Source organism: Eschscholzia californica, unplaced genomic scaffold (genome assembly GCF_041429995.1).
Source record: "Eschscholzia californica isolate CP2 unplaced genomic scaffold, dmEscCali1.0.p SCAF_2, whole genome shotgun sequence".
NCBI lineage: Eukaryota > Viridiplantae > Streptophyta > Magnoliopsida > Ranunculales > Papaveraceae > Eschscholzia > Eschscholzia californica.
In genome coordinates this window covers 43,570,818-43,594,276 of record NW_028238309.1, presented here as the reverse complement: position 1 = coordinate 43,594,276, position 23,459 = coordinate 43,570,818, and the positions used below count along the sequence as shown (strand labels likewise).

The following is a 23,459-nucleotide window of genomic DNA, read 5'->3' as shown; positions in this document are numbered from 1 at the left end:
ATCTCCACAAGTTACTTGGTGTAGTTTCACAAAGGCTTGTCATATCTTGGGAAGCAATTTGCCTTGTACCCTTCAAGTAATCTCGAGTGAGAGGGGGCAAATAATGCTTTAAGGAAAGTGTACCTAGTACACGTTTCAAGCCTCTAATCTCCATCCCTCTTCTTTTCATCTTCTTTGTGTATTCGAAGACAAATTTTATAACACTCTTTCCATGTACGAAAATAGTTACCTCTTTTAGCCCATCGACACCATTGTAATGCTTTTCCATCCAAGTAACTGATTGCAAACTGAATCTTTTGGTTTTGTGCAATGTTATAGAACTCAAAATATTTTTTAGCTTGAAGAATCCACCCTTCCACATTTGATCCGTCAAACCGAGTAAAATATAAACTTTCACCTTTAAAACGATCACCTCTTTCAGACCCAATCTCTCTGTTTCGGCCAATCGACTAATCTTCTCAATCAATAATGATTAATTTACAGTCATCTTCTCCGCCAATTCACATAATTGCTTCTCCATTCTTTTTTTTCCCGAGTTTGTATTATAAACGAGGTTTTCTAACGAGACAAAAGTAATGCGAAAGTGAATGATAGGAGCGTCTACTCTGATACCAATTGATAAGAACCTAAGTCCTTCTCTAGGCCAGCCAAAGATAAACGTAATACTAATATAAAATTTTATTAATAACTTCAAGATTCATATTCATATCCATATCCCTTAACTACTATGAACTCAATCACAAGCATGATCCTTTTATTTAGATCAAACAACAACAATCAAATATCTTCACAAGTATATGACATTCGCAAGAATGTTATCTCAAAATTTTGAAAATTTTGAAAGAACATCGACATAATGGTGAAGATTCTAGCAAATGTTCGGGTTGGCTTCTCTTAAAACTTCTTTTCTTTCCTCATTGAATGGCGTTTTTATATGGATTTTTGAAACTCTTCTGCAAAGGAAAACTATTTTCATAAATTTACACGAATATTAGTCAGACTAATGATCACAAATCTAATTGTTGGGCAATTTAAAGTTTTGTTTCTATTTAGGTTATTACTTGTTCATTAATCTTAACTAAAATTTTCTAGAAAAAATTAGGTTGCGTAAATCTCTCGCCCGTAGGGCGGGGGGTTATGCATAGTAAGTATAATAGCACACAGTGAGAGAGAGAAAGAAAAACAAAAGAAAACTCTCGAATACCTATGGGGTTGGAGTGGAGTTTTAACTTTGTTGTTCTTTTCATTGGCTTTTGGTCATTCACCCTTATATTACTGCTCCAACCATCAGATTTTATTTATGTAAGAAAGAATAGAAGTAATGTTATATCCGGATTCGCGGATTCGATTCTTGACAAATAAATAACATTACACTAAAGAGAATTATAGAAATATGAAAGCAAAAAATTATCTTATTTGATCGAGGCAAGTGGTCTCTTCTTTTAACAAAAAAAAAGGCAAGTGGTCTCTCTTTCTTGAAGACAATCATGTCGCACTACAAATTTTATACGCTCCAACGAACTTCCTAGTTACTATGCTCTCATGACTCATGACCGACTAGACTTGACTTTTTTCTTAACTAAATGTTGTCCAAAAAACTTGTCTCAAAAAAGAACCCAAATTGAGTATTTACAAAGTTAGTCGCGACTTTACAAGATGCCTCTTAATTGGGTTGTGACTAACCAAACATCCTGCTTCACTTCTTATGGTGTCTCCTTCCAACAAATCAGGATGGTTGTGCTTAAGCATTACATCAATCCCATAAAATGAGTTTCTACTCCCGTCGCAGATTTGTTCCACCTCCGAACTTGCCCGAAATGCTCTGCATATAGTTCGCTGCTCTGGGGTTAAGCTGCAAGAGAGAACATGCTTTGTCTTCTTTGTTAGATGAACATTCATGTCAGCTTTCATACGCTGCAGGAGATAAAGCATGATCAGATCTCGTAAGACAACTGCACATCTATAAGTTGTAGATACTTGCAATGGAGTGTCATTTGCATAAAGTCACAAACTGATATAGGAATAGAGAACTCCACTTCAAACACTGGTAAACTCCCAAGGTTCCAAAAATTAATAAGTCAAATAATAATCGAATTTCTGACAACTTGCTTTGAATTTCTGACAGTTTGCTTTGAATTTCTGACAGTTTGCTTTGAATTAGTAACATCTGCATACGGGTTTTGGATTAAATCTCCTTCATCTAGGACAGCATAACCCCATTCAATATCAATACGTTTTTTCTAAGCAGACGGAGTTGCTCATACGTTGTTATGGGCAACCAGGCCAGATTCAGATCTTAAAACTCCATCTATCCGAGAATCCCACCATAAAGTGGGATCTTTTGTTATAACTGTTTCATAATCACTGTCAGATGAGCTTTACACTGTCTCATTGTTGACATTTGTTACTAAAATCAAGAATATATGGTAATGGATTAATTACCGTATATTTTTTATTACCATATATTCTTGATATCCTTGCTCACAAATCACCAATATATTACCACATTATTTGTTACTAGATATATTTTTCTCAATAAGGATATAACTATCCTATATAAGAAGTGTAATGTCTCAATAGAAATAATATACAGAAACAAATTTCTTCTCTTCTTTTTTTCTCTTCCTTCTTTCATTGGTGTTCAAACATGGTATCCGAGCCAAGTTTACTATGAGAAAAAAAGAAGGGAAAAAAACCCTCCAAATCATAGTTCCATAGTATTATTCAAAGAAAAGAAAAAAAAACTCAAATCCTAACCCTTTTCTATATCAAAACCAAAACCAGATTCTTTTCTTTCTTTCGAAGACCATAATATCAATCAAATCCCTTCAAAGAGCTTCAAAAAAAAAAGGAGACATAAAGAAGAAGATACAAAAGGACCTCAGAAGATATTGTTCAACTTGTTGCAGAGTTATGCCTTACCATCTTTAGAGTTCAACCAATAGTTTTTTTTTTTCTTTCTCGATTATATTTTCTTTAGTAATTTTTTTTTTTTTCTCTTTCTACCCTTGATTTAATAAGTATATCCACCATATATAAGAGAAAGAAAATGAAAAAAAAAGGGAGAAAAAAAAAAGTATAAGAAAAAAAAAATGAGTTACTCCCATATCCCAGTTGTTATTCAGTCAGAAGGTGCTTTTAATATTGGTGTTATACTTACTGAAACAAATTATGATATCTGGTCACAACTAATGAAAATGCATATTGCTAAACGAGAAAAATTGGCTTACATCATAGGTACCACTACACAACCTACTGAATCTGATAAAGGTTATGATAAGTGGTATGCTGAAAATCAAAAAGTGAAACGCTGGCTTTTGATGTCTATGTCTCCTGATATCATGAAACGTTACCTTCGTATACCTACTGCGCGAGAAATTTGGAAAACCCTCTCTACTGTATTTTTTGATGGTAATGATGAAATACGGGTCTATTCACTTCATCAACAGGCATTCTCTGCTAAACAAGGGTCTAGATCTCTCTCTATCTATTATGGCGAACTCACAGAAATCTTTAGAGAACTGGATCACCGTGATAAAGTGGTCATGAAAGATCCAGATGATGTGACAATATACCACAAATCCATTGAACGGATCCGGTTCATATTTTTCTTGCAGGACTAGATAAAAGCTTAGATCAGCTTCGCCGTGAAATTCTACGACATGATCCTCCTCTGAGCTTGGAGGCATGTTATTCATTAGTTCGTCGTGAATCGGTTCGAGCTACAACTCTAAATATAGATAGTGACATTTCTGATGCTTCTGTTATGCTTTCACAACATCGACCACCACAATCATCTCAAGATCGGTCAAAATCCGTCAACTACAAAAATTCTCATAATTCTGAAAAATCTAACTTAAAATGTACTCATTGTCATCAAACAGGGCATTTGAAGAATCGTTGTTTTGAACTTATAGGCTATCCTGACTGGTGGGATCCTACAAAGCATCGGAACGCCAAAAGGCCTTCTACTGCTACTATTGCTCAAACAAAACAGGATCATACACCTTCAACGTCTTCCGCATTAATCACCACTACTACAACTGAAGGTACGGTTTTAAACACCTCTTCACATGTTTCTAATAATGCCTGGATAATTGATTCCGGAGCAACTGATCATATGACATTTGATGTCGGACAAGTCACAAACTTTCGATCTTCCTCGCAAAAATCTGTCTCCACAGCCAATGGGCATACCACCTCAATACTTGGGGAAGGATCATCCCTTCTGACTAATACTTTACATCTTGAGTGAATGCTTAGCGATCCTGAACGCAATTCAATGGGCGACTGATCTCCAGCTCCAACACATTCTCATCATGAGTGACAACAACAATCTCATCCAACACCTTAAAGATGAAAAGCACTCTCTCAACTGGCAATCAACCAATCACATGAAGAATATCAAAGAGTGCTTCCGCCACTTCGACAACATTCAATTCCAACACTGCCCACGCCAAACCAATAAGCTTGCGGACGCTCTAGCAAAGTGGGCAAGAACTCGAGGGGTCAGTTGTACTTGGCAGTCGAAGGAGAACTTGTTGATCGATCTTAATGTCTAGTCCGGTGCTTGTAATTGTCCCTTTCAACAAAAAAAAAAGACTAATACTTTACATCTTGATTCTATCTTAGTTGTTCCTTCTTTAGATTACAATTTATTGTCTGTCTCTCAAATTACTTCTACTTTATCACGTATTGTTATTTTTTGGCCTAATCATTGTGTGTTTAAGGATATTCAGACTCGACAGACGATTGGTTATGGTGTTAAGAAGGGGAAGCTCTACTATTTGGATTTGGAGTCAGAGCATTCTAATCGACTACAACATGCATTGGCTGTTGAGACCACTAATTCCCATAAGAGACTAACTGAAATAAAGCTATGGCATCGACGACTCGGTCATGCCTCATTTGGTTATTTAAGAAAGTTATTTCCTAATTTATTTACAAATTTAGATGATTCTTCTTTTAAATGTGATGTGTGTGAACTTGCGAAAAGTCATCGCACTTCATACCCTTTGGTTTTGAATAAAAGTCCTCTTCCTTTTATGGTAATTCATTCTGATGTTTGGGGACCCTCAAAAATCCCCAGCCTAGGAGGGACACGTTGGTTTGTTACTTTCATAGATGATTGTACTAGGATGACTTGGTTATGTTTGATGAAGTCTAAATCTGAGGTTAACATGTTGTTTCAAAAATTCTATAAAACCATTGAAACACAATATAATGCTCGAGTCAGGTGTTACGTAGTGATAACGGTGGTGAATATCGTGACGCCCAACTTCAGAATTTTTTGGATTCTAATGGCGTCATTCATCAAACCACCTGTCCAGGAACACCACAACAAAATGATGTAGCTGAACGCAAAAATCGCCACTTATTAGAGGTTGTTCGCGCTTTCTTGATTGAGGCTCACATGCCTTTATGTTACTGGGGAGAAGCTCTTCTTTCTGCTGCATATCTCATCAACCGTGTACCATCACGATCTCTTAATTTCAGCACACCATTTGAGACACTTGCTAATGTAGTTATTGCTCCAACGGTATCTAATTTACCTCCTCATGTCTTCGGTTGCATTGTTTATGTTCACACCCGAGCAGAAAGTAAGTTAATGCCACGCGCTCTAAAATGTGTCTTTGTGGGATATGCCCTTCATCAAAAGGGTTACCGGTGTTACCATCCTCCCACCAAACACATGTTTGTTACTTTAGATGTCGTCTTTAATGAAGAAACTATGTATTTTGCTAAGTCTGAATCTCAGGGGGAGTGTTTTGAGGAAATTCAGACTTTAGAATATAATCTTGAGAATAATGAGGTAGGAATTTCTGACCAAATGGTAGGCAATTTAGAATTAAGTGGTCAAGATACTTGTGACCTTGAGAACAATGAAGTAGAAGTTACTGACCAGTTAGTAGGTCATTTGGATCAACATAATCAAAATTCAGATGTGAATGGTGATGACTTGCTAGACACAGTGAATACAGAAGAAAATGAACCAGAACAAAATGATCAAGTCTTGAATCATTATGATAATGGGAATCCAGAAAGACAAACAGTTCCAAAAAGCGAGTCCGAGATTTTTCCTATCAATACACAAAGTCAATCATTGCGAGAGGAGGTTCATTCTTCGACACCTAAGCCATTCCGGAGACAGTTGCCAGAACGTGTCAATAGAGGTATGCCAAAAACTTTATATGAACCTCAATTGTCTAGTAAAGTAAAATATCCCATGAGTCACTATGTATCTACTCATCGTTTATCAAAAAATAATCAATCATTTGTCAATCAGTTATCTGTTGTAGCTATACCTAACAATGTGCAGGAAGCATTAACTGATCCTAAATGGAAAGCAGCAATGAATGAAGAAATGACATCTTTACAAAAGAATAAAACCTGGGAATTAGTAGATCTTCCTACCGGGAAGAAGATAGTTGGATGTCGGTGGATCTTCACCGTAAAATATAAAGCAGATGGTACAGTGGAACGTTTTAAAGCCAGATTAGTTGCAAAAGGATATACACAAACATATGGGATTGACTACACTGAAACATTTGCACCTGTAGCGAAAATCAACACTGTTCGAGTTCTATTATCCTTAGCTGCAAATTTTGATTGGCCATTACAACAATTCGATGTAAAAAATGCATTTCTTCACGGTGAGCTATCTGAAGAAGTATATATGGATCTTCCACCTGGATGCATGATAACTGAAAAGCAAAAACAGAAGGTGTGCAGACTAAAGAAATCGTTATATGGACTAAAACAATCGCCTAGAGCTTGGTTCGGAAGATTCACCAAATCTATGACAACATTTGGATACAGACAGAGCAACTCAGATCACACACTATTTCTAAAAAGGCAACACAGAAAGATTACTGGACTTATTGTTTATGTAGATGACATGATAGTAACTGGCAACAATCCAGAAGAAATGAAGGCTTTGCAAGAATACTTATCCAGGGAATTCGAAATGAAAGACTTAGGTCCTTTGAAATACTTTCTGGGAATTGAAGTCTCTCGTTGTGATAAAGGAATATTTTTATCCCAAAGAAAGTATGCATTAGATTTATTACAAGAAACAGGTATGACTGCCAGCCAGCCAGTGGACACTCCATTAGAAGAAAATCAAAAATTGTGTATTGAGACAAATCAAGTGCCTGTCGACAGGGGGAGATACCAAAGACTTGTTGGAAGATTAATGTATCTCGGCCACACAAGACCTGATCTTGCATATGCTCTAAGTGTCGTCAGTCAATTCATGCATAATCCAGGAGAACAACATATGAATGCTGTTATGCGAATTTTGAGGTATCTTAAATCTGCTCCGGGAAAAGGAATTTTATTCTCAAAAAAAAAAAAAAAAGAAATATCAAAATTTATACTGATGCTGACTGGGCAGGAGCAGTTGATGATAGAAGATCAACTTCAGGATATTTCTCTTTCGTAGGGGGAAACTTAGTGACATGGAGAAGCAAGAAACAAAATGTTGTTGCACGTTCTAGTGCGGAATCAGAATATAGAGGAATGGCTTTAGGTATTTGCGAAGCAGTATGGCTGAAAAATCTCTTACAGGATTTAGGGTACCCCCTAGAAGATCCTATCCAACTTTATTGTGACAACAAAGCAGCATGTGATATAGCTCATAATCCGGTTCAACATGATAGAATCAAACATGTCGAGGTTGATAGGTTCTTCATTAAGGAAAAACTTGACGAAAAGGCAGTTGAACTTCCAAAGATTCGATCTGAAGACCAACTAGCTGATATACTCACCAAAAGCGTATCTAATCAAGTGCTTAAAAAGTTTGTGGACAAGTTGGGCATGTGTGATATATATGCGCCAACTTGAGGGGGAGTGTTGACATTTGTTACTAAAATCAAGAATATATTACCGTATATTCTTGATTACCGTATATTCTTGATTACCGTATATTCTTGATATCCTTGCTCACGAATCACCAATATATTACCACATTATTTGTTACTAGATATATTTTTCTCAATAAGGATATAACTATCCTATATAAGAAGTGTAATGTCTCAATAGAAATAATATACAGAAACAAATTTCTTCTCTTCTTTTTTTATCTTCCTTCTTTCATTGATGTTCAAACACTCATCACCTTCAACAGATTCAGATTTGTGTCACTTCTTATCAGCAGGCATCTGAGCAAAATCATGTAGAATATCAACATGGAAGCTTGTGTACCATGTATTAGCCTCTCTTTTTCACTCATGCAACAGTTTTACAGGTCATTCTAAGATAGTGGGTTTATACATCTCACTCAAGTGCAAGGATGCAAGAAAAGAAAAGACCTAAATGATCTTACCAAGACCCATTCCATCCCCAATTACTGCACCTGCTCTTTGGCAATGTAGTTCCCAAAGCCATTGCACTCCGACTTTTTTTATAGTCGAAAAGTTTGCTAAAAATCTTACGGGGTTTTAGACCTCCGCCTAAGTTAGATAAGAAGGTTTGTTGACATTACGTTGCCAGCATCTTGATTTTCTTTCTCATAGTTAGAGGAAATCACATTATCTCGTCATTCTAAAATCATTTATATAACAGGGATCACCCCTTTGAAATACATAATCAAGTTAAAGTTAAGGCTCTGTTTGTTCTGCTAGGAATATTCTCAAAATTCACATGCTTATGTTCTTATTTCTAAAAGTTCAACCTGATATAATCGCAGTTAGGTCATGAACTTGGCATGAGAGTGCAATAATATTTCTAGCCACTTATAACTATTATTTTTTTTTTACCAAATTCATGTAAATTCTGAGAAAGATATTTTCATGATTACAATTTCAAACCTAAACAGAAAACGTAAAGGAAATACTTCTGAGGCATAGCGCGAACATTTGAAACTATTGGTAGCATACCAGAACTAAAAGAAAACAGAGTATCAGCCAAGACTAGTGATATCTCACTTAATATATCTTATTCTCCATGATTGATTTTATTTCTCTTGAATCTAACTAAACTTATTACATGAGTTTATATAGAAATTTAATCAAGGAAAAACGAAATCAAAAGAAAAAAATAGTTTGTTAGGAAACGGTTGGAATTTGTTATAACCGAAACTAATTACCCTAACAACTCTAGGGTTATGATCCCTGTCTTTGATGCCAAAGAGATTCATCAGATATTTGAGCACTGAGAGCTTTATTTTGAAATTGAGAGGATAGGTCAATGGGATATAGACCAGCTTCACATGGCCCTTTGAAAAGTATCTGGGTTGAGAATAGGTCCTTCACACAATAACCAAAAGGATCAAAGGTTAAAGAACATTGGTTATTTGTGGTAAATTTATGAACAGATAGCAAGTTGTGAGAAGCATGAGGGACTCTAAGTATATTAGAAAGCTTAAAAGAGTGATAATTCTTAACAAATGAAGAGTTGCCAATATGGGTAATAGACATACCTTGGCCATTAGCAGTAGCAATCTTCTCTTGGCCATGAAAATCAGTAGGATTAGTAATTTGATTGATGTCTGGAGTAATATGATGTGTGGCTCAAGAATCAGCATACCAAGGATTATGACCAAATATATCAGCCGATGCTAGCATTGCTGCAAGATTGTTGGGAGGTGCACGTCCTTGATATGAGAAATTGATACGATGATAACACTCCATGGCTGTATGCCCAATTTTGTGACAAATTTGACATGTTGGTCTCTCATTGGAGGAAGAAGAAGCCTTATTCTGATTGTACTGTGAGTTGTTTCTTCCATTATTATAGTATGATCTACCTCTTCCATTAGAAGAACGACCAAAATTCGACCTCTTCCAGAAGAATTATAACCTCTACCATATCCTTGACCTCTTCCAGAATTAGGTTGATGTTGAATCAACAAAGCTTGATTGTTAATGACCTGGTTCCTCTTAAGTTTTTCAGTAATCATGATTTCTTCACTAATGAAGAGATTATGAAGTTCAGCTATAGTAACAGGAGGATTACGAATTCGTATAGCAGAAGCAAAAGAATCGAATTCAGGTGGTAAACCTCTAAGAATAGTAACAATGATTTCATTTGTACTAGCAGGACTACCAGAAGCTGCTAATTTATCACATATCTTCTTAATTTGACCTAGAAATTCAAGAATAGAGAGATTACCTTTTTTGCACTCTCGTAATTGATCTTGGAGTTGAATTATATGAGCAGTTGATGAAGTAGAGAATGATTCTTCAAGATTATTCCACAAATCTTTAGATGTAGAATTACCAATCACATATGGTATAACCGAGTCTGATAGCGTCGAATTAAACCAAATAAGTAGGGTTTGATCTTCTTCAACCCAATCGATATAGTCTGTATTCACTATATTATTGATTTGTTGATTTTCATCAACAAATTTTGGAGGACAAGGCCTAGAGCCATCAATTAAATCCAGAACTTTGTACTTTCGCAGAATTGGAAGAAACATGGCTTTCCAAGTCAGATAATTATCTGCTTGAAGCCTAATTGGGATCGCATTTCCCATGGAGTTGATAGAAAGAGCTGTTATTTTAGGTGTTTCCATCTTTGATTAACAGAAATTGCAGGTTTAAAGTAAGAAGAAGAAGAAGAAGTCGATGAAGATGATGATTCTAGAGAGAAAGTTGTTGTGATCTTTAGAGAGAGAGAGAAAAGGAGAGACCTAAGCTCTCATACCATAATTGATTTTATTTCTCTTGAATCTAACTAAACTTATTACATGAGTTTATATAGAAATTTAATCAAGGAAAAACGAAATCAAAAGAAGAAAATAGTTTGTTAGGAAACGGTTGGAATTTGTTATAACCGAAACTAACTACCCTAACAACTCTAGGGTTATGATTCTATGCTTGTCTTCATGATAGAGTACTTCGCGCAGCTAGATAAGCTCTATTACTCCATATGAGAATTTTAGGCAGACACGTGAATGTCCTCATACAACCTCCACAATGCAATATTTTATTGATCTACCATTTGTACGAGAGAAACTGATGGGCCTAGAAAGGTTACCCTAAATAGGTCTACACCCGCAAGTGCACGGGTGTCAAGTTGTAATATTTCCGGTAAGACCGGTTCGTTCCTCAGAGACTAAGTGAAACCTATTCTAAGACTTGGAAGTAACTCGGTTTTGATTTTGAAATTGGTTTTTAGGATTTTGGTGTTAAAAATAAATAAATAAATAAATAAAATAATAAAACGATTAAAAAGGTGAAACTCAATTGGGGAGAAGTCAAATGGGAGAGAGTCTAGGTTTTCTGAATTCATCCATATAATCACTTCTAACGACAATTTAATTTTGATCTAATTAGAGAGTTCTTTATATAACTCAGGTTTTAGTCCATGAACGGTCTAAAAACCCGGAAGATTTTATCGTTAAAATAATAAAAACTTTAATAAATTTATCGAAAATATGATTACTATGACTTCATCTAAAACCCTAGATAGGAAAATTAGTTACTCATAGGCATTATGTAAAAAGAATTGGAAAATAAAGTAAAGAATCGGAGAGAAAACACCTTTTTCGCTTTTTTTTTCTTCTGTGCAGCCAAACAGGACCTTAGGGAAAATTATTTTCTCATCTTCCCGGAAACGATTTCCAGGTGAGAAAATAATTTTTCTTCCCTGGTTTTTTCTTCTCCTTTTCTGTTTTCTCTTTATTTCTCTTTCTATACTGTTTCTTTCTCTCTCTAAACAAGCTATGAACAATCTCTAATGTCTATAACCGAGTGATGATAAATAAAGAAGAAGAAGAAGATGATAATGGATTTATAAATTTGATTCAATCTTTCTCTCTCTACAATATCTCTCTCTCTCTCTCAACTCTTCCCATCTACTCTCTCTTTACAATCACTCAATCTCTCTCTATCAATCTCTGTTTCTTTATTTCTCTCACAAAAATAAAGAAACAATACAAGAAGAAGTAGAAAAGATGAAGATGATGATGATGGTTTCTCTCTCTATCTCTCTCTCTGTAATTTCCTGTTTTGGTTGAGCTACCAGAGGAAGACCCCCTAGTCGAGATGTTTTTCCAGTGATGATGAGTCCCCTGTTATATAAGAATCCAAAATCGAATCTCAATTAGTAGAAATATCCCCTCAACTGAGACCTTCAAATCTCTATTTCCATTTCTGATATTGTGAAAATAACCATCCAATCTTCCACACTGTCAAATCTTCTCTCTATAATGAGAACCTCCTATGAAATCTGCTTCCAAAATCTTCCTTCCATTAATCGGCTAGAAACCAGCTCCTTCTTTCTTTCTTTTACTGTTAAAGATAAACACGAAAGATAGAAAGAAATAGGAGGGAGGACAAGATTTCCAATCTTCTCTGTTTTTAGAAAGAGGATGCCAAAACCCTTCTTACCATAACCGAGAGCTTTCTCTTTCTAAAAACACTTCTTCAGCCAGCCGAGCTCTTCCACAGATATCAAGCAAATCTTCAATGGTCTCTTCTTTCAAATCCAATTAAAACCTTGTTCCCTTTAATCTTAAAATCTCACTTGATCTCTCTCTCTCTCTCTCTCTGTTAGTTTCCCCTTTTTTTTGTTTTTGAAATCTCCATTTCTCTTTCTATATACGGTTAAAGGAGATGAGAGAAAGGAAAAGATAATAAAGATTCCCACAAATATGGGTTCCAATTAGTTATTGTCACGTGGATTTGTTACCATTCTGATTAGGCAAGGATCGACCAGTACATGGCGTCTATCACAACTGTTGTCTTTATCCATTTAATAGGGACGATATAGTGTTACGCGGAGTACCGAGAAATACAAAGAGAACCGTCTGATTTTCATGGAAATCGCCACATTCGTCGGATATACAAGGGAGTACGGAAGCCTGGATGCGCCGAGTACCGTATCATGCTTCCAGGTAAACCCCGGGTGCCATCCCATGAAGCCCGAAGCTGTACCACACACAAATCTTACCGTCCATCTTCTTTGTGAATCTGCCACGTGTTGCTCAAAGCTTTAAGTTGGTCAACCAATTTTGATTTCGACCGAAACTTTGACCGGTTCTAGTTTGCTCATCCGAATTCCAATTCGACTTTCGTTTTCACCCACGGGCTCGTCTTGGACTCTACTTTCACCCGACCATCAAAATTGACCAAATTACCAGAATATCAAAATGACCAAATTGCCCTTTCGTGCGTCTTTTTCCCGTTTTTAACCATTTTCTGTGCTCAATTCCTTATAAGTCACCTGGACAAGAGAAACACATAATTCATGAGAGTAACTGCTCGAACTGGACTAACTAACCCAAATTAAGAGATTCAGATGGGGCATTTTCATGTCTCATCAGAAACCTTACTATATATAGACGTATCTTACCCTCATAAAACCCCCCACAATTTGAAATTAACAAACCATCGTTGACTTAGTTTAATTTTGCAATCAACCAAAGAGTAGGTCATCCTCTTGGTTTCTCAACTGAAATAATCAAATATTCCACACTTGTTACGCTCAAATACCTTATTAGGCAATACGCATGCAACAAGTTAAGCACCTTTTAAGTGTACTCTTACCACAACATGGTGACTTTTCTCCGTAACAGAAAGGGTCTACATTATTTATGAAAGTCTCTGACTATACACAAAATTATGAGCGAACATCTTGAATGATTTTTATCAAATATTGTGTGTGCATCAAGGACAATTTCTAACTTAACACTCATTTAGATGGAATGTCTATTTTACCTTGTTTCCATTTGGTATAATCAATTTTTCACTTCGTAATACAAACTATAAACTATGAAAATGTGCCCTTAGTAGTATGAAAACAAACAAACATTTTTCAGAAAACCAAATGTGACAAGTATGAATACAACAAGGTCTTTTCTCCATAACTCCAAACACGTTATGTGCATACAGAATATTATATATATATATATATATATATATATATATATATATATATATATATCATACTTCATGATAATTCAATAAACAAAACAGAGATCGTATAAGTTATTAAGTGCTTCTGAATTACATGAATTTCTTTTTTTGCATAGAAATTACATGAAATTTTTAGGTATTATTAGATAAAAATTGATACGCCATGGATGTATTTCATTCCTTTAACTCAAGTATTTCGTTTTTTTAAAGTATTTCGTTTTTTGGTCAGTAATACGGTGACTTTGTGAAACAATTCAATAGATACCGTAAAACAGGATGGTTGTATACCAATCCCTTGTATTATATTTATACTACTAGGGTTTACAATTAAACGAAAACTTTACATAATAAGGGATATACATAAAGGAAAGACTTGATATACAAGAAATGTAAGAATATCTCAAAGGATATTCCCAAGATTGTTACTTGGGTGAGACTCTAACCGAGTCCCACCGGTTCACTGTCATTACCCTCCCGCAAATTGAACGCCGGACTAGACCGGAGATTCAATTTGGGACAAAGATCCAGGAAACGCCAATGAGAAAGACTTTTGGTGAGAATGTCGGCCAACTGATCCTGTGACGGAACAAACTTGATAAGAAGAGAACCATCCGCCACCTTTTCTCTAACGAAGTGGTAATCCAAAGCAATGTGCTTAGATTTGCCATGAAACACCGGGTTTGCAGTCATCTGAATCGTACTTTTGTTGTCACAGAAAATTCGAGCAGGTGAAGTTAGTGAGATACCAAGTTCCATGAGAACAAAACCTATCCACGTCAAGTCAGCAGCCGTAGCAGCAACAGCTTGATATTCAGCTTCAGAGCTCGAGCGAGAGACTGTGGGCTGCTTCTTCGCACTCCAAGCAATTAAATTTGAGCCCAGAAAAATAGAAAAACCTGTAGTGGAGCGACGAGTGTCAGGACACCCAGCCCAATCAGCATCAGAGTACGCCAAAAGAGAAGTACTAGAATAATCCTTATAAATTTGTAAACCAAGATGAATAGTGCCCTTGAGATAGCGAAGAATTCGTTTCACCGCCTGAAAGTGATCCTGAGTCGGGGCATGCATAAACTGACATGCCATGTTAACGGAGAATGCAAGATCTGGTCTGGTTAACGTGATATACTGAAGAGAACCAACAATCTTACGGTATAAGGTGGGATCACTAAAGGGAGCCCCACTTGCAGTAAGATGGCAGCCAGAAGACAAAGGAGTCGGTGACGGTTTGACCCCATCCATGTTGAGAAACTTAAGAATATCCAGCGCATACTTAGACTGTGTAAGTAAAAGACCCTTCTCATTCGGAGTTGCCTCAATACCCAAAAAGTAATGCAAAGAGCCCAAATTCTTCATATCAAATTCTGAGTTTAGAGAGGATATAATATCGGAGATGACAGAAGAATTCCCACCAGTAAGTATAATATCGTCGACGTACAAAAGTAAGTAAACAAATCCAGCAGCGGTAGATAGAATAAACAAAGATGTATCAGACTTGCTTGTCTTAAAACCAAGACGAGTGAGATAAGTGCTGAAACGATCATACTAAGCACGGGGCGCCTGCTTGAGGCCATATAGAGCTTTCTTAAGGCGACAGACATATTCCGGGTAGGATGGGTCAGTAAAACCAAGCGGCTGAGCCATATAGACCTCCTCCTGTAATTCCCCGTGAAGAAAAGCATTCTTCACATCCAACTGAAACATAGGCCAACTATTAGAAACTGCAAGTGAAAGAATGATACGAATGGTAGTGGGTTTGACAACAGGGCTAAAAGTTTCATCAAAGTCAAGTCCCGGTTTTTGGGTAAAACCCTGAGCCACCAAGCGAGCCTTATATCGATCAATAGTCCCGTCAGATTTCAGTTTCGTCCGATAAATCCATTTACAACCAGCCACATTCACAGAGGGGGTGTGAGGAACAAGTGTCCTGTCTACGAAGAGCTGCCATCTCCTCTTCCATGGCCAACTGCCAATGAGGAGAAGAAGAAGCCAAACGATAACCTCGTGGATCCTTAATAGCCGAAAGTGCAGCAAAGAAACAAGAACCAACATCGCCAAAAATAGTAGAATCTCGAGGAGGAATGGGGTAACGCCATAATACCTGTGAAGCAAGATAAGACTGATCCACCATAGGAGACGTTTCGTCCAGCAACTGTTGCACATCACGATATCCCCGTGGGCCATGAGATGGTGAGGACAGAGCCTGCGAAGATGACTCAGCAGTGGGTTGCACAGATGAAGGCACCGAGACCGAGCCAGACCTGGTAGACGAGGCAGTAAAAGTCGAACCACATCCAGACGGAACCGGGGAAGATACAAACAATGGAAACAACGGACCAGGTGTCCGAGGAGAGGGCGGGTCTGGTCCACGCCCCTGAGGAACGTATTCTGGTTGTGGAGTGATCGGGTTAGTATCTGAATCCAACCCTAAATTCTCAGCAGCTAAGGGTGGTGGAGCTAAATTGGGACTCTCAAACCTGGCCAAGTCGGCTAGAGGGACAGACGAGTCAAGGTGAACTGTCTGAGACGGTGATGTCGTCTCAACTGAGGCAGATGGGGGAGTCGGATCTGGTTGTAAGGCCAAATCTGGTAAATCAGTAAAGCTTAAGAGGTCTGTGGAGGTGGAGGAAACATTACCAGTGTGAAACGGGAAAACAGACTCATCAAATACTACATGACGGGAGATATAGACACGCCCCGTAGAGCGATCAAGACATTTGAAACCCTTGTGGTGGGGGGCTATAACCTATAAAGACACATGGAAGACTACGAGGCGACAGTTTGTTAGAAGTATAAGGACGTAGGTAAGGAAAACAAAGACAACCAAAAGTACGTAACATTGAATAAGAGGGAGACTTACCGAATAGAGTGGAGAACGGAGAGGCATCCTGGAGAACCGGCGTAGGCATGCGGTTAATGAGATAAACAGCAGTCTGAAAGGCATCCACCCAAAAGGAGGACGGAAGTTTACTATGAAAGAGGAGACTGAGACCAGTTTCTGTGATATGTCGATGCTTTCGCTCAACTCTAGCATTTTGAGCCGGAGTGTAAGGACAAGACAAACGTCGAACAATACCACATTTATTTAAAAGGGTTAAAAAGTTAGAGCTTAAAAACTCAGTTCCTCCATCGAGTTGAAGAGTTTTAATAGTAGTAGCAAACTGATTTACAACTAACGATTTGAAACTAATGAAGACAGATAAAAAATCAGATTTTAAACTAAGAAGGTAGAACCAACAAAATCTACTGAAGTCATCAACAAAAATAATGTAATATTAAAAACCATGAGAAGACAGAACTGGTGCGGGGCCCCATACATCAATATGAATAAGTTCAAGAGGTGAATCCGCACGTTTTTCATTTAAATTAAACTGAAGACGATGACTTTTACTCATTTGACAAGGAGTACAAGTCATCGGACTAGACTTAGACGAAAACTGAATTAAACATTGTTTTTGTAAAAGTTCTAAAATGCGAGAAGAGATATGCCCTAAACGTGAATGCCAAACTTCTGGAGGTGCCTTGAGAGAGATGGAGGTTGAACTAAATAAGGAGGAGTGGTGTGAAGAGTCTAATACGTAAAGATTGCCGCATCTACTGCCGGTTCCCAGTGTCCTTCTGTTCGCCTGAAATAACACAAAACCAGTCTTAGAGAAGAGAATGAAACAGTCCAAGTCATCAGTTAAACGACTAATGGACAATAAATTTTTATTGAGCGACGGAACAAGAAGAGCATTAGGTAAAGTAATGGTTCCATGGGAAGTAGTAAGAGTGAGAGTCCCTTCGTGAGAGATAGAGAGAAGAGAACCATCACCAATTTTGACATGACTCTGACCAGTATAAGGAGTAATATGAGTGAACATACCAGAAGAAGAAGACATGTGGTTAGAAGCACCACTGTCCGCATACCAGGCTGGGTCTCGAGGATCGGTAACTTGAAGTGCAGTTAGAGCTGTTGTAACATCTTCCGAGACCGTGTGCTCAGCCACATGGGCTTCACTAGAAGACGGACGACGAGCAACAGTAGCAGGGCGAGAGGAGTCTCGTTGTGGGCGACCAATCAAATCATAACATCGGTCGGCAGTATGACCATTACGTCCACACCATTGGCAGAGATACGGAGGACCTACGGGTTTGGCCGAACCCGAGTCCCTCCTATCAACAGTTAAAGGGGGTCGAAACTTTGGTTGTTGTCGTCGATCACGATTTGGAGATTGAGACCGATATGTGGACTGTTGTCTCATATTTTGAGAGCGGTTAGAAGTCCGAGATGTTTGAGAGTAATACGCACCTTCAATGATTGGTTGAGAGGATCGAAACGATGTCCGAAGTGCTTCCTGTGACTGGAGCATAGGTAGAAGTTCCTTGAATGTCGGGAGACGACTCTTAGACAGTATAGATTCAGCAAGAGAGGCATAGTCGGGTCCCAACCCTTTGAGAAAATAGAAAACCTTCTTCGGGTCTGATAAAGGTTCTCCGATAGCTGCAAGTGATTCAAGATGTGTACGAAAGGTGCGAGAGAAGTCAGTAATAGAGGCAGTACCTTTTCGTAGATTCTGATTCTTGAAGCTGCAGAGAACGAGTAACACTAGGATTGGCATAAGTCTGAGCCAAGTGAGACCAGACCTCAGCTGCATTTGTAATGCCCATGATTTCAGTCATGGCTTTCGGAGTTAACGAGCTGTAAAGAATCGAGTACACAAGTCGATCCATTTTTCTCCAAGATTCATATATAGGGTTGATAGCAAGAGACCCGTCAGTTGTCTGAATAGTTGGAGAATGGGGAATAACCGAGCTGTCAATATAGGACAGCAATTGTTGACTTTCCAATAGGGATAGTAATTGTGGTTTCCATAGGAGATAGTTGTCGGATGACAACTTAAGACTGATCATGGAACTGATTTGCGGTAAGGATACCATAGTGGGTGTAGGAGATGAAGAGGAACCAGTCGACATAGTCGATTCAACAGGAGCAGTCATACTGAGATATAATAGACAAGTGATACGAACACCAATAAAAATTATACCAAATACCAAACAACAAGTACAAGATGAGTACTTGAAACCAGACAAACAACCGATATTAGCGATCGGAGAAGACAACCGATATTAGAGATCGGAAAAAAAAAAAACCACAATACTTTATGTAAAATAGTTTACGGCTCTAATACCATGAAACAATTCAATAGATACCGTAAAACATGATGGTTGTATACCAATCCCTTGTATTATATTTATACTACTAGGGTTTACAATTAAACGAAAACTTTACATAATAAGGGATATACATAAAGGAAAGACTTGATATACAAGAAATGTAAGAATATCTCAAAGGATATTCCCAAGATTGTTACTTGGGTGAGACTCTAACCGAGTCCCACCGGTTCACTGTCATTACTTTGATACAAATAATAGTCGGCAACCAAGTAGATAGATGTGTCAAAATCTAATTTTCGGCCATTGTTAAGGTTTCAAAATGACAATTATTTCTCATAATTCATATACAGATATCGCAGTCATTTTGGTTTATTCAAAATCATTTCTCATAATTTCAAGTACGACAAATAAAATCATTAGAATACACACATGGCTAAGGGTATACAGGAGAGTAGGAGTCTCTCCTTGTAGCCGATAACACTCACTAAATTAATTTTCAAGAACGGGCTATAAACCGGTTAGAATGATGGGAAAATGACTATTCAGGTAGTAAAAAAATTTAAAATAGCTAAAAAACTCTAATCATTCGTTATTAGGCATTTTCTATCAAAATATTAAGGCTAATTAGAGGTTAAGTTTAAAATAATATTAATAATTACTATTCAGGTCATTTTCTATTATTTTAGTTCCCAAATTACCCTTTCATATCAAAATTCACTTTCTCTCTCAAAAAAACCAGATACTTTTTAGGGCTCTTCTTTGTCCATGCTTCTTCTCCAAATCTTCTTCTTCTTCGAAATCTTCTCTGTTTTTTCATGTGTTGTGATTCATTTATCTCTCGTTCAGTTCGTCATAGTTTCTTCTTCTTCTTAGATTTCTTCCGACATCGTTATCTTTGTATGATCCTGGTTTTGTATACAACGGATTCAGAGATGCCGCGGATTTGAGTTGAGATGGACTAGCCGAAATCACACCCGATGGACTCCTCAGATTGACCAACAACACCAGACGAGGGTAACACAACAAAACTCTTAGGGGATAAACTTCTTCTATTTCCCTAAATAACACAGCAAAACTCATTCAGATCTCAGTGCTAAGTGAATAAAATTTGTATCGTCGATGACCATTGAATCAGGAGGATCGAGTATAGTTGGTGAGACTCTCTCTCACGCTTTAAGTTCATCATGTATATTGTTTTTTGTTTCTTTTAATCTTAATCCAATCTGCTAGTTGATTCTATTAATTGTATGGGTTTATGCATGTATGTTGTATAGATAGAAATGGGTAGGAGTAATTTTATGTTGGATTTCATGGGTTTGGTTTTGTTGTTGCTGATTTTGCTTATGATTGAAATGTTTGTGTTTTTTTGCTAGTAAAGGTCTAAAGCTTTCAGATAGGTTCCATGGGTATTCATGTGTTTCAGCTCCTATGTCTTGAATCTGGTTGATTTCTTAATTGATTTCAAGGTTTTGATGTTTGAATTTTTTTTTCTTTAATGGTCTTTTTTGTTTAACCCCCGTAGAAAATTGGTAATCTAGGTTTAGTTCTTTCCACCTCAATTGGACCTATCTGGTTATACATCAATAATTGTGAAGTGGGATTGTAAAATATTGTTGTTGAAAATGGCCGAGCAATTGGAGTCAAGCTAAGAAGTGGTTAAGTAAGTTCCTGTAAGTGATGAAATAGTCTTTTAGAGTGACTGTGATTAAATTGAATTACTTTTTCTTGTTCTGGTCACAAAATGAACATATTTCTTGCAGTTTATACGCGCTAGGAAAGTTGTAGTTAGCAATGCATGGATGTGGGATACTCTGAATCTCCTAACTAAAGAAGTTGTTCCGAAGTCATACCAGGACAGAATTGAAAAGACTGAACAATGTGAATCCTTAATGTATCTTCATTTGGGTTTTGACGCAAAGGTAGGCCTAGTTCAATCTTTAACTAAAATCCACATGAAAACATCATGTCATTTTTTTACTCAAAAAAGTTGAGTCCTTTTCTTTAGTGCATATTCGAAGTATATGAAATGCTGTTTTTTAGTTTACAAACAAGTACATTCTAAGAATTCCAGTAAGTTGAGGTTGTTTCATATGTATTTCCCCACCATAATTTCTCTTTGCACTTGTTCTTCCTGGCTTTTTGCTGGTAATAAAAGGTTTATCTAACTATCATAGATGGTTTTTAGGGCATTCCTGAAGACTTGGGAAAGGGGAGTCGATGTCATACTAACTTGTGTGTTGGTTCTTGTTTATTTTAAATCTTTTGATCCCATATTTAGTACCGAAGTATCTATTTATGTTGTACCACCCGAGTATTATATTATGTAAACACTAATACATGGCAATGTTGTCTATTGATGTAGGTTTGCCTGAATCAAATGGTTACATATATGTTGAGGCAAATGGTGGCTTAAATCAACAGGAACTTTGGTTGTTATCAATTTTTTCATTTTTCATTCTTTATGTGTATGGATTTCTACATAAAATGATCCTTTCACAGCTCTTATGACTTATATATATTATCCTTTAATTGTTCTGGTTTTTGGAGTTTGATGATAAAAGTCCGAACTTCTCAGAAACTATTTAGTATATGGAAGCATTTATCTATTTAGGTTGTCATTTGTGCTGGTAGTCAATTAGGGTTTGAAACAAGGCTTTTCTCTGCAATCCTACATCGTCTTCTACAACTATTGTTTATCCAAGAAAACAATAGATTTAAAGATGATACAATCGCACAATAATATGAATCGAAGTTTTTTTTTCAAAGGATCCAGATCTGTTGGTCATCTCTTGTATATATGCAACTTATATTCTGCAAACACGTTTGCAGAATAGATGTTTGCAAACACGTTTGCATAACAGATTTTTGTTACATGAAACATTGAGGGGGTGGGCGAAAACCACTCAATGCCTACTATGTTGGTCATCTCTTGTTTGCAACTTATATTCTGCAAACACATGTTTGCAGAACAGACTGTTGCAAGCACGTTTGCACAACAGATGTTTGCAAACACGTTTGCACAACAGATTTTTGCAAACACGTTTGCACAACAGATGTTTGCAAACACGTTTGCACAACAGATTGTTGCAAACACGTTTGCACAAAAGATTTTTGCAAACACGTTTGCATAACAGATTGTTGCAAACACGTTTGCAAAAAAACGTAAAGGAAAAAACGTCATTTTTTTCTGGATTTTTTTGGGAAAAAAAGTATTGAAAGTGGATCTTGTTAGAAAGCTAATGAAAAATCATTTCTAAATATAAAATTTTTATAGAAATCCGACATCTCAAACAAAAGTTATATCGATTTAAAATTAAAAAAAAATAAAGGAATTTAGTTACACAAAATGACAAAAAATGGTATTTTAGTATTTGAACACTTTTTGACCTGAATAATAATTTTCAAATGTTTTGTGTTTTTCTACTCATTTTCAATATTAATTTGACCTTTTTAGAAATTACCTCTAGAATGATTGTGTATTGTTTTCTAGTGCTAGTACCTAATTGTTAATTCTTTCTCCTTGAATTAAAGCAATATGGAGATGATATATCTAGCAGCCTTAGTGATTTATTGTTTAGTTGTCCGAGATGAGTCTCAAGAACTAAAACCAATATTCTCGTTAAACTAAAGAAAAGAGAAAGATGAGAGAAAAAAATCCTTATCTGGTTTTACGTTTCCCTTTTTTGTTTAGTTTTGTCCAATTACCTTTCATCACATAATTAAGTATGAACGGTATCTTCTTATCTTTTTTTTTTGTTGAAAGGTATCTTCTTATCTTGACAAGAGAAAAATAAAATAAAATATTCATCCTCCATTTGTATTTCATAGAACTCTCTGATCAAGTTAACCATATTATGCCTTCCCTTGAAAACGTCAAGAGATGTCCCTGCAATTAATACTAATGTTTCTACGGACACTTGCGTTCCAAGATACGATAACCAGTCGTATAAAAAGAAGTAGGGTCGAGGCCACTAAGAGATCTGTGGGGGAACGTGCCCCTACAAGCTCCAAGATAACCTTTCCTGATAAATTGAACTCGTATCTACTTACAGGGAAAATCATTTATCATTTATGCGCACACACCTACTTTTTTTTTTTTTTTTTGATTAAACCATAATTTCATTCATAAGTGAAAACAATCACAAGATTACATTGTTGATAATTCTTATTCATCTGAGAACTACATGTTGATAATTCTTATTCATCTGAGAGTTACATAAGTCAAGTTCACAGAACTTTCGAATGTAAAGTGCCTCATGAAGGAAATGACATTGACAAGACAAATACTCAAATAAAAGACCCTAAAGGTCAAAAAATGAAAAGATCCTTAAGATCGAGAACGAAAAGACTCTAAAGATCGACAAATTATTATAATAATACTAATAAAATTGAAACTACTAATAACTTTACTTTCTTGAGCGAAGATAAATCAGTATTTCT

At 36.6% G+C, this 23,459-nt stretch overlaps 1 long non-coding RNA gene across 1 annotated transcript; it reads left to right on the top strand.

Moving 5' to 3' along the window:
• Positions 1-19,706: 19,706 nt before the first annotated feature.
• Positions 19,707-21,605, top strand: LOC147558156 (uncharacterized). Its single transcript, XR_015235444.1, has 3 exons — positions 19,707-20,172; positions 20,780-20,938; positions 21,205-21,605. It is a non-coding gene; the product is annotated as an uncharacterized LOC147558156 (long non-coding RNA).
• Positions 21,606-23,459: the final 1,854 nt, after the last annotated feature.